Genomic DNA, 12677 nt, shown 5'->3' with positions numbered 1-12677 from the left:
CATGTTAAAACACTACATTTTTGCTTTCCAAAACTAAAAAACTTGAGGGGGTACCAACCCCTCAAGTTTCCTTCCCCTTTTCATCTATCAGTGCTTGAAATTTTGTTCTCATTCAAAGCCTTGGTATTAAAACTTGATATTCCTGTTTCAAAACAGAGAGGTGTTATGTTTTGCTCCCACTTAGCGAGATTATAGACCAAAGTTGGTGTTTGCTTTGCCTTTTAGAATTGATGAAAAAGATCTTTCAAGACACATCATTTCACCTATCCCTTACAGAAAATAGATTTAAGAATTCCCCCCCCCCCCTTTTTTTTTTTAAGCATCCTAAAATTTTAAATAGGTTTTGAAGAAGAGTTGCAAGAGTCTTCAGAGATGGTCTCCTTCTCTCTGCCATAAGCTTTTCTAGCTCTTCTTCACAGTCGGGTTAAAGCTATTTGTCTCTCCCTCTGCTTCCTACTGATCAAGTACATAGCAGCCTAGAGGAAAGCATACAAGTTTTCTCTTAATACTGATACAAGATTCTTTCAGATTTGTTCCTTTGTATGACCAGGTATGCTCAACTTCTATGCAGCAGGAGACAAAACAACCACAACTACTATTTTATACAACAAAGCGATATGCTATAATTCAGGCCAAAGTTTATTTTGGAAAGATATCCTGCATGAATTCACAGGTTGCAAGAATTACTACCCTCCCACCATTTCTGTTCCAGAGCTTAGTTCTACTTGTTCAAAACCTTTAACCTTTTTAGCCTGAATTTGAATAAATCACTAATCGACTACTAAGCCTCATTTTATTTTCTCTTTCTACCAGAAATCTTCATTAGGTCACTAACCAAAGGATGAAATCATCCAGTTACTTTTACTTCCTTTAACTACATTTGGATGTGTTTCTTTGATTCACTGTGAGGTTGTTTCCAAATCAAGGTTCATCCCTTGACCCATTTTCAATTTTCTTATAAAAAACTTTCTAAAGTACAGGAAAGTATTAATGTTCTGACATAACTAATATCATACACAGAGAGACTAGAGTTCCTTTGTATCCAGACTGACATTCCTCATTTACTAAGACAAAAACTCACTTGTACACCTTTTTGTAACACTGCACTGGGAACAGCTAGTCAATAAAATCCTCCTACCCTCAGCCCTCAAACTTTGCTTTCTAAGACAAAGTCTTCAACTTGTAAGCGTGATATATAGAAATATGGCTGTCTGACAGCTAGTTAGAAATAGTATATATATATATTTTTGAGCAAGAACTTATCAAGTAACATAGACTATTGCATCACTTGGCCCTTTCATCAATTAGAGTATCTTCTTCTATTATATAATTGATAAAAATACTGAACAGCTTTACATCAAGGACAAATCCAGGTGGAAATCACCAGAAGCAATGCTACTAACCCTTGCTTAGAATCACAAGGATTATGAATCAGTAAAATAGTTTATTTAGTATGGGGCTACATCAATCTTCTACAGTACAGCATAGATGTCTCTTGGCAGGATTCACATGAGAAATCTCTTACCTTTTCTTATTAGATGAGAAGTTGAAAATCTAAATGCTTAACCCTTTGTTACTGAGGGTGCGATTCCAAGAGATGTTAACCCCCCACTCTCATCTTTCAGTTGTGCACTCCCATGTAACACTGGCCCGTATTTAACCTCAATGAACTAATTCAGAAATCCAAAACAGATTAAAACCAACTCCACCAAAAAAAATAAACAGTTTTCTGCATGTTTGAGTCCATAGTAAGGTGATTCAGGGAGGCTCATGTATCAACACCTGAGTTAAATCAAATCCCTAATACACAGAAGCACAAGCCAGAAAGTCTATATGAGTGCTATTCAATATCCAGGTAAGTTTGGTTTAAGAATCCTATTGTTCTAAGTTAGAATGACGTATTAGAAAGGTCAAAACAATGGTACTGGGATGACTAGTGTTCACAGACTGAACAGTGAGAAGGAGAAAGCTACGAAGACAAGGAGAAAACAATACAGGATGCCAACAGCCATAACTGACCACACCTTTTAAGAGTGGAAGACAATGATTAGATCAGATGCAGAAATTATTCTGATGAGTACACTTTTGGAAGGATGTATGGAAAATACAGAGCTACACCGTAAAGAATGATTTAAGAGAAAGTTACATAATACTGCCAAACAAAGATCCAGCCAAATGACATCACAGGGAGGAGCTGAAGAGGATATGCTATTTTGTATTTGAAGGTGAAGTATAGTACTTCACTGCAACATGCAATTATGCTTGCTAGAAAGGGAAATTAGAATTAACTGTATTTATCCCTAATATTTCTTCTTTTAAGTAGAAATCTGCTAGCCCATCAAGAGTCTTGCACAAGTTGAAAAGCTGTGAAAGCTCCTTTCTCTACTTGCTGTGCTTCTCCAAAATCCACCTGCCAGTTGCTTCTACGGGCAAGCCTCAGAATTTGCACCAACGTCATTCTGACCCAGTCACCAACACACCATCATTCCAAAACATCACCACAAAACAAACAAAAAAAACCCAAAACATTCATGAAACTGACATAAAAGGGTAACAAAAAGCCACATACAGACCACTGCCAGGGGAAGAAAAAAAAGAAGCCAGATCATATATGTTTTTTTTAATAAAGTCAGATAGTTAAAAGACCAGTTACCAGATGAGTTACCAGACTTTCTGAAGTCACCAAACAAAACATGAGCAGAACAACGAAAGAGTATTTGTCCCTGGCAAATTTTAGAAAAAACGTTATTTTATCTTTTTTTTTTTTCCAAGGGACTCCATCACTCCGGTATCTTTAGTGTTGCAGGGAAGTAGTAAGCCACAGAACTATCCTAGAAGTGGAAGATAAGTCAGGTGACAGACATAACATTTGTTTTAAAAAAATAGAAAAACATGGATCTGAAATGAATGCCAAAGGAAGTAGATTACAAAACTAATGAATGAATTCACTCCATGAATGAATTCAGAGTTTCAACCACCTGCCTGAGCAAACCCTATTCTAAAAGGCAAATTTATTTTATGTAAGAAGCATCTGGAACTCTCCTAGAGTCTAAATTAAGCATTCAAGGCGGGGGACCTCAAAAGCCATGTAAGATTGGATAATAATCAGTTTATCTAGAGACAGAAGATCTCCAATACTTTATAATGCTAACTAGGTCTCCAATGAGATACCAACAGGCACTTTTCCTTGCTGCTTTGTTGCACGAAGGGTTTTTTGTCCTGCTTCTCTCAGAGATGTGCAACTATTTGGTTCTTTCTAATACAATATGCTCAAGGAAAAAAAAGTCATGAATTTATTTTAATTAGAAGGAATAGATTCTCTTGTTATCAGCTGACTTGAAGCTTTTCTTACTTCCCATTTATATTCCATATAAATTCCATATAAAGTTAAAAAGATTGAGTAAATCTTAAAAAAGAAAAAGTGTATATCATGTATATCACAACCATACAAAAAACAGATTTTCAGGCCATTAAAGACATGGAAACCTTTATTTCATAGCTCCAGAGATAGAAGTAAAGAGTTGTTTATTTTCTTGGCTTCTGGATACCTGTAAAAAATAACATACTATTTTTGACAATGTAGATTCACAGAATAAATGACCCAACAGAGATTATCCAAAAATATTGCAGAGGTTGCAGCATAACATATTCAAAGCTGCACTGCTACTGAAGAATGCAGTCTTCACGCTCACTGCCTCTCTCACACCTCTCCTTCAGGCTACTCATTCTGTGAACAGACACTGTGCTGTTTCCTAACATGCATAAGCACAAGTGTTTATGAAGCCACAAAGTATATGTTATCAGGGAGCTGAGAAAAGTGAAACCAATCGGGGGAGCGAGGGAAGTCATCCCCAAGCCAAATCAGGTTCCCTAATCCAGTGCCCTTGCCCAAATACATGGGTCAGCACAGAGCAGAGGTACAGCTTACAGGGACAGGAACGGAGGGCAGGGGCTGGAGTACAGATAGAGGCTACCTAGTCAGCAGCAATGCAGCTTAATTAATCATCAAAACTACCATCTAAACATGCCTGGCTGTCTGTGGATGTTACTTTGGATGCAGAGGGCACTACAGGACAAACTGCTGGATACCAAGAACAGAAAATGCTTTTTGTCCACAGGTCTTCACTTTTTGTTCTGTTCAAATGCCTGACCACAGCTGTGGTGATACTGCCCTAGACAGTAGTATTTTCCACACAGTTCCTTGAAAGACTCAAAAAATTCCTAAGTCAAACTTGAATTCTAAGAGGGAACCATATATGTAAGGGACACAGGCAGAGAACCTGCATGCTGGCATCAGCCATACACACTTCTCAAAATTTGTTCCAAGCTGGTAAGGTGATCATCTCTACCAGGAGTGGCAGAGAATGCTGAATGTCAGTTTCTAGTTCGTACATTAAGTTTGGAAACTCTTGTATATCTTCGGTTTCTTTAATGGTATTTTGTCCAAACTATTTATTCAAAAGACTCCAACATGCAGTATAATTATCTAGGTAAGGATAAAACTGAGGTAGCTATTTTGCAAGTGAAGTATGTCAACTAAATCAAGACTTTCATTTAGAGAATATAACTTATTCATCTGAAAAGGAGCAGAATGAAATTCCTTTATTGTAAGCAGGTAGAGTTCTAGTAAATTGCAACGGCCTACTCTGTTGAAGTTCTATTTTTTTACCTCCTGATCTTACACTTGATGACAACAGCAATAGAGCAAGATGAATAAAGATATCCAGGAAGATAAACTCGGCATTTGTCATGGAAGAGTCTCACGCCAAAGGTCAGAGAAATTAGGACAGGAGTTACTCCACTCAGCAAACAATAGCCAAATACAGTAACTGAGAACTCCATATTGCCAGCTGGGGTATCTTAAACGGACGGAACTAGATTTTTAATGCTAAGATAGGGAAATATCCATTTTTCTTCAGACTTCTGCCCAATCAGACAGGCTGATCAAGCTGCACATCACTCACCTATGGAGGGGCGGGGATAGGGGGAAACCACCATATAAGGCCCTAGAAATTCCAACACTGATGAAACAGAAATTCAACATAGATCAGACTAAACTCACTGTTCCTATTTCTCTCATTAAAAACAGGAATATCCACTTGCAGAACCTGCACTTCTAAACTACAAATAACTTGTGGTATCTGGATCCAAAATGCAAGGTAAGTATTCAACATATCCAACAGGAACTGCTGTCATACTATAATTGTCCATCAGAGAGCTCTTTCAGAGAGTCTAATGGTTGTATGTGACAGAAATCACTGGACTGACTTGACAGGTTTCTAAAATAAACTGAAATATTCACCAGCTAGTTTGTTTACAGCAGCAAAAGAGTATTTCTAAATAAGAGAAAGAGGAGAAATGTATATACAACACTATTTGTAATTAAAAAAAAAACTTCCAAACTACTGCACAACTTCTCACATACAAAGATACTGCTCTCCACGCATGAAAACGGCACTGAGAAACTGTTGCAACAGACATCACTTATAATTTCCTAATTTCACATGTCACTAAAAAATTAAGTGCTGCTTAAATACTGTTATTTTAAATGAAAGCTCTGTAAATGTAAATTTATGACAGCATCTGACATCATAAAACTTCAATTCAATTTTAAAAATTAAGATGTTAAAGAGTTCTCAAAACTTACAAAGCCATAACACACTGGATATAGATTAAACTACAATATATGGTTAGTCAAGGACAGCAAGTTTACTTACTTTTGAGGCTTTATACAGCTATTCAAAAAAAAAAATCTGGACAAAGTCTTCTGAAGTGAAACTTAAAGTGATTTTCTGGTTTTCTGAAATGAGGCCATGTTCCGACTATAACATGCAAATATTCTTAAGTATGTTGAGAGCACAGTAAAAGAAAAAAGTGAATATCATTAAATCATTTAATTCATTTCATCTATAACAAACCAATTTGTAAACCCAAATCCAAGTATTATATTAAATTATAGGCTTGGCAACAACACATGTGGGAAAAGGAATAGAGGAATAAATAGTTTGTCCAAGATTCTTACTGGTTCATCTGAGAGTCTAAAGAGAGTGAGCTGGGCTTGAACTGCAGGAAGAAAAGCCTTTTGATATCAACCTAGCAAAGCAGCCAGCCATGACAAGGGCAGTGGTAAATACCTATGGCACCGCTCTATAAGGAGCAGCCTGACACACCTTGCCAGGATGGGCTGGCAGATGGGCAGGTGTGCGAGTGCAAGCGTGCGAGTGCAAGTGTGCGAGTGCAAGCGTGCGAGTGCAAGCGTGCGAGTGCAAGCGTGCGAGTGCAAGCGTGCGAGTGCAAGCGTGCGAGTGCAAAGAGTTAGATGAAGGACTAAATCTGTATGAGAAATCAGACAAACTACTTTCCAACTGCAAAACTGCAGACTGAAGAACCCAACAGTGGCGAGAGGAGGCCAGAAGCCACACTCGAACAAAGGCTTCAAAGACTAACATCACCTTTGCTTTTACATGCTGAACCCCAGATTACATCCTTGAGAAATGACTAGGCTATTGAAATCTATGGGCAAAAGAAATAGTGCCTAAAAAAGTTACAGCTAACACACCAACAGGCAAACTGTGACAGAAAGCCTGAATCTCAGAAGAGTTATGTCCCAGAATAAAGGGCAAATGAAAGTAGAACTCAATCCACAGCCATTCTGCTGTTGCTTTCAATACAATTACAATGCATATATGCAACAGGAGTGATAAAAGTTCTATTACTTCTTAAAATACATTTTTGCTTGAAATTGGAACAGAAGTCCCAAGTTTCATAATGTTCCAAGAAAAAAATATATATAAAGAAATTCATTCATAACAAACCAAAAACAACAGCGTAAGTTGAAGCTGTAAAACAAATGCCTTTAAAGACAGGAAAAAAAAAAATCTTCCAAAAACTTTAAAAGCATGTTAGGTTTCTTTTCTCCTTTTTTTTTTTTAAATGAAGTAAGTTTGCCTCCTTGCTTCACAGTCCCTCCGTTAACACTCTGCAGTATAACATTATTTAACAATTTCTACCAAACTTTTTCTGACCTTTTTCTTTTTTGCTAGACAAACCTAAAATAAGGTAAAGCCACCTATATGGAAATTTCTAAGATAAGAATCAAGAATAATATTCATAATTCCCAAAATTACATTGTCCTACATGGGCAACACTAACTTCGCAGTTTTCTGAGTAGTCTTGTATCGAGACTGCTTCAAATCTTTAAAATACATGGATTCCATTAGCTTAAAGTATTTTTAGTTGACACTAATTATGGCAAAGAGCTGCAATGGAATAAGCATATATGAATTATTATAAAATGACTTCCTATTAAAGTGACTTGAGAGACGTGATGCCAATACACACTACTTAGAAACTGCCAAACATATCCTCCCCAGTGATACAGTAACCGCTCATTGGGAGATATATTTCTGTTGTAGCTGTATCAAGTGAGGAACATTAAGGATTTAACAATATGTTCACTATTTCCTTTACACAAGCTTCAATTAAATTGCTTGTTTGTGGAAAATAATAAAGGCTACTAATGCTTGCAAGGAAAACACTGCCAAAACAAAGGTGAAAAATACAATCTCAACTGCGTACATTCATTTGAATGGATTCCTTTAAAGTTAGTAGAGAACATCAACAACTTATTAGCCCATGAGAAAGGAGGCATGTTTTTTCACCATTCTAATTCCTGTGAATGTTATTTCTTGCTCTTTAAGTATCCTACTGGCACCATTCCTACACAGGAACAACCTACTAAACTACAGCATGGCGTCTACTCAGGGTTACGAGTTGTTCTAGCACCAACAGCTGACCTAGAAGTGTGCCTGACATTAGAGACATTGAATAACAGCTTCTCAAATGGCAGGAGACTGAAAAGGTTACAAATTCTGCATGCATTGGCTAAGAAATACCTTTTTGCAACTGCAGGTGAGAAAACATGATCTGAACACAGATAAGAAAGATGAATCCTTGCAGGCATGAAAGGGGGTAAAGGGGAGCAGGGACAGTCCTTCACTGCACATGTGAAGGAGACATTATCATCCAGTTCCTGCACTGAATTAAACTGTACAACTACCACAGGAATTTTAGCAACAGCTGAAATACAACAAAAACCATCCATCTTCTTTGAGGCAAAATGTGAAATGTCAAACTACTTTTTTAGTTAAAGAATATTGCAGACTACCAAAACATGAAAATGATGTCTGATCTGCATTCTTCTGCAAAATGGATTAAAAAAGAAATTACATTTCTCAACATCTGGTGAAAGATCAGGTTTCCAAGGAGATGAAGTCTGGGCCTCGGATAAGTAGCCTTACTGCATTTTCCCAACAAACTGAAGTAAAAAAAGAGAAATGCAGGTACAATATGCAGTTCATAATAGTGAGCTATCCACCTATATACTCAATGTAAAATTTAATTAAATATACATCACAGGATATCTGACAATAGCTGAAGGGATTAATACATGTAAAAACAATTGGATAATCACAACCGGCATATCTTCCTCCCACCCACAAAAAACCCTTGAAAATAAAATTGAAATTGGCTTTTTAAATAATTACTCAATACAGTAACTCTTAAAAAGAAGAGTTTCTGTTTCAGTGTGTTGGGTTTAACCTACATAATACCACAGAAGTATACAACAGCCAAATACAAAGAATTACAGGTTTATTTTGTTGTTGTTTAAACCACATAAGGGACCACTTAGCATTCAATCTAACTAAACCTAGAACATGTTTACTATTACAATGCGAGACAACTTTATATATATATATATATATATATATATATATATATACACATACATACACACACACACACACACACAAAACAAGCAGAATATACCTCTGATCTATTTTTTAATCCACTAAAACCCACACTAGCTCTCAAAAAGCCTCAAAGAGCCAGATTGAAAGCTCTTTCTTTGCAAGCAAAGTGCTTTTGGAAACACCACAAAAAACCTTATTTGCATCTTCAAGCACCTCCAAAGCATAAACTCTAACTTCTATGGGACAACCAAGCAGACCTTTCAACAACTAAATGCAACAGCTGATGCTGACTTCCAGCCAGTATCATCTCAGACATTACACTGATGAAAAAACTAAACCCCCCCCCCCCCCAAAACCAAATCAAAACCAGAATAATGATTAAATTAGCCTGAAGCTTTCTAAGTATGAAGATAGTCCAAAGTGAAAGCTTCAAATCATGTTTAAAATGTCAGTATAGAAAGCCTAAGTATTCTTGGATTTCTTTTGGGCTTGTCTTTGTAGTAATTCATTATTTGTGATTAAGCATTTTCCAATGAAGAAAAATAACTTTTCCAAGAACTTTAAGCATTCTAATACTTGGAGACATACCTACCTGCTTTTTACCACTTTTCTGCCCTTGTTCAAAGGCAGAACTAAGTGCAAAACTGATGATAAAAGCTAAAAATGAGAAGTTATAGAACAAAAACAAAAAACCCACCTCTAACCAATCTGCCAAATTCAGCCTGGGTTACTCAATAACAATGAATTCCTTCAGATTTTCCTATACCTCCTATTAAAATATTATCATATACAGTTAGGTCTACATTGAAAACAACTTAAAACGCTCAAATAGAGCATGAAACCAGTGCTTTTGTAATCATATAAACTGATTAACCTACAGGTGTCTCATTATTTTCATTGTGCTTGATAGCAATTCACTTTTAAAGACTGTCTCATTCGTCTGCAGCACACAGGCTGCAGCTATCGTATTAGGTTTCAGCTCCATCAGTCTTGCATAGTATTAAGGCATTGTGTAGAACTAAGCTCTACCACGAAAATCCTGTGAACATTCATTTGTTCCTACTCTTTACTGTAGAAAGATAATACTCTCCACTCTTTCCATGCTTGTCCCTGGTTTCCTGCCATCAAAAGAATCTTCAAAAACAGGTATCTGTAAGAAAAAAATATCTCCAACAAACTGCCCCTACAAATATCACCTTCTTGGCCTTGGCAAAGGTTCCCAAATACAGCAGGTATCTTAATAGCAGGTGGTGGCAGGCCCTAACTTCAGCTCTGGTTTTGCAGAATCCCAGCTACATCTAAATTAATCTCCTGACACCCCCAAAGGCCCTTGTAGGGAAGAACAAAATAAAGCAGTTATCCTTAGGTTCTCTATGGTGTTCCCCTCTCGTTCATGTAATCTCTAGATGTACTGTTCTTTTCTTTCAAGAAAACAAAAAAAAAAAAAAAAAAAAGAAAAACACAGACCTCGAGCTTACTAGATACCATCCTCTGAAACTGTGATGGGGACAGACAATGGAAATAGGCTGTGTAAAAGAATACAGGATGAAACAATATATTAATCTATAACCACAACATTTTATTGGGTTATTTTACAGTCCATTTCCACAAGTAGGCATAAAATCATGAATGGTCATGAGAAGTATAAAACCACAAAGCTTAGAAGATGGAAAAGCTTTCCTCTTAATAGGCAAATACTGGTTTAGAATAGTCATATGAGAGCTCTACAGCTTCTGACGCTTCAAATAATGATTTACATTTGCATACCCTTGCAAATACCAAACATCCACATTCTTCGGGGAGCAATGTTTAACCTCAGCCTTCTGCTAGACTATTTACAAAGACAGTTAGCCAGTACTAATAGTCAATTGAAGCAAACAAAACAACTTTCTTTTTTCCCCCTACAGACCTGGCTGCAGTCTATGCATTATCAATTGCTCCCATTTACAAGACCTCTTCAATTAAAAAAACCAAACTATAGTAAACAGGCAGAATAGGCTACTTTAATGCTAACCTATCAAAAACAAATTAAGAAGTAGCTTCATTTTGAATGTTTAAGGACCAACGTTTGGAAGAAATTTTTATTTAAAGCCTGAATGAATTCTACAAAGAAACTGGAGTTCAAAATCATTTACAAAGATGACAGCTATCTGCAGTCGCCCTTTTCTACCCCAGATACTAAGCAAGTTACTTAAAAACTGCTAATAGTATATCTACTTCAAAAACAAGCAAACACACCCACTTGCTTCTTGTAAAAATACTACAACGTTATTTTCAGGTACTAAGAGGTTTATAAAGCTAGTATAATTGAGGCATTGGAATAACAGAAACTTCAGTCATGAAAAACACAATTTGTTCCACAAAAATAAAAAAACGAAATCCTGATCGCAAGAAGCCACTTTAACTGTTGTCAGTATTCTACTTTCACTTTCAAAGAAAAACGTTCCTTCTTAGCAAAAGATACACATACGGCTGTCAGACACAGAGGGCTGAGAAGTAACAGCACCAGACGGGACAGCCTGAGGACCCTAACTTAACCATAAAACATTCATCTCACAAGGAGAGGAGGTAACTGGGCTGTACTGTTAGTAAAAGCAAGAAATCCCACAGCGGCTCTCCATGTGGCTCTAGCTGTCTGCAGGTAGGACTGGCCTCCGTGTCAGAGACTCACAGTCTATCGAGATTTCCAACTACCACCGTCGTTGAGGTGTTAAATACATACACTCCTCGCGCCCCACATAAAGCTGGCTTCAACGCAGGGCACCTGATTCATTGACAAAGATCAAAGGGATCACCTGCGGGACAGAGGCCGAGGGGACCCATCCCTGCTGCAGGGGAGGGAGCACCAACCTCTCGCTACTCCGTGACTTACCTCAGCCACCACACACTCACCCTTAGACGAGGCAAACTCGAGATGGGAAGCAGCAGAGCTAGCGCTGCCACCCCCGAGCTCCAGGAGCCCCGTTCCTGCCCCTTCCTTACTCCCAAGGAGGCGCCGTCGCCAGGACCCCACGGCCCCGGCTCTGCCCTAGGGGCCGGGGCCGGCTGCAAACGGCGGAGGCGGCTGCCGCCCGTCCCGTCCCGCCCCGCCCCGCCCTCTCCGGCTCCCGCCGCACCGAGGCGGCCCGCGCCGCGGCCGCCGCATTCGCCCCCCTCGCTCCGAGGGGCGCCGCCGCCGCCCGGGCCCGGCCACCTCCCCGCGGAGAAGTCGCAGCCCCCGCCTCCCCCGGCGCAGGCGGGCAGCTCCCCCGTGGCCTGCCGCAGGCGGCAGCTCCAGCGGGGCAGCGGAGGGACCGGCCAACCCCGCCCTCCAGGGGGCGACCCCCGCCACCTCGCCAGCGCGAGCCGCGGACTGCCCCTCTCCCCCGCCCCCCCCCCCGCGCGCCCCCCAAACGGTCGCCCACCGGCCGCCTAACGGCTCACCGCGGGCTCACGCGCCCCCGCGGCCGAGGGGGCGGGGGGAGGAGAGGGTCGCTGTCCCTCGGCGGCGCGCGGCGCAGGCAGCCCCCGTCCCTGACCTACTTTCCGCCTGGCTTGCCACCCAACGTCGCACCACTAACCTACTTTCCAGCCAATGGCACCCTCCTTCGGCCCCGGACCGGACGCGCCGGTCCGCCAACGGGCGAGCGGCTCTCCGGCGGCTCTGCCCAATGGCCGGCCAGGCGGGCAGGCAACGCCCGCCCTCCTAAACAGCAGCTAATCCCCGGGCGCCCCCGAGAAGCCAGCCAATCAGAAAGGCGGCTGGGACCTTCAGTCCCGCCTCCTAGCCGCGGGGGAGGCGCGTGCGCGGTGGGGGGGGGGGCGGTTGCGCGGGGGACCCGGATGTGGCGCTCGCGGCGTGGCGGTTTTGGCGGTTGCTTCTCCTGTGGTGTTCCCTGGTGGTGCGCGCAGCGGCGGGCGGAGCGCTGTGCTGCGAGCTGCTCG

The 12677-nt window shown here is 40.4% G+C and overlaps 1 protein-coding gene across 12 annotated transcripts in view; it reads right to left on the bottom strand.

The window, feature by feature from the left end:
• Nucleotides 1–12413, bottom strand: part of BMAL1 (basic helix-loop-helix ARNT like 1) — a 55474-nt gene extending 43061 nt beyond the window's left edge. For 3 of the 12 annotated variants that reach the window (XM_068945142.1, XM_068945140.1, XM_068945141.1), the window contains exon 1: nt 12177–12338. The gene's annotated coding sequence lies outside the window, so the exon portion shown is untranslated. Of the gene's footprint in view, nt 1–11645; nt 11794–12176 lie in introns of those variants that run through there. The other 9 variants (XM_068945144.1, XM_068945143.1, XM_068945148.1 and 6 more) reach the window with 9 other exon arrangements.
• Between the last annotated feature and the right edge of the window lie 264 nt (nt 12414–12677).

The sequence above is a fragment of the Struthio camelus genome, chromosome 5 (genome assembly GCF_040807025.1).
Source record: "Struthio camelus isolate bStrCam1 chromosome 5, bStrCam1.hap1, whole genome shotgun sequence".
Lineage (NCBI taxonomy): Eukaryota > Metazoa > Chordata > Aves > Struthioniformes > Struthionidae > Struthio > Struthio camelus.
This window is presented reverse-complemented; position numbering and strand designations above follow the sequence as displayed.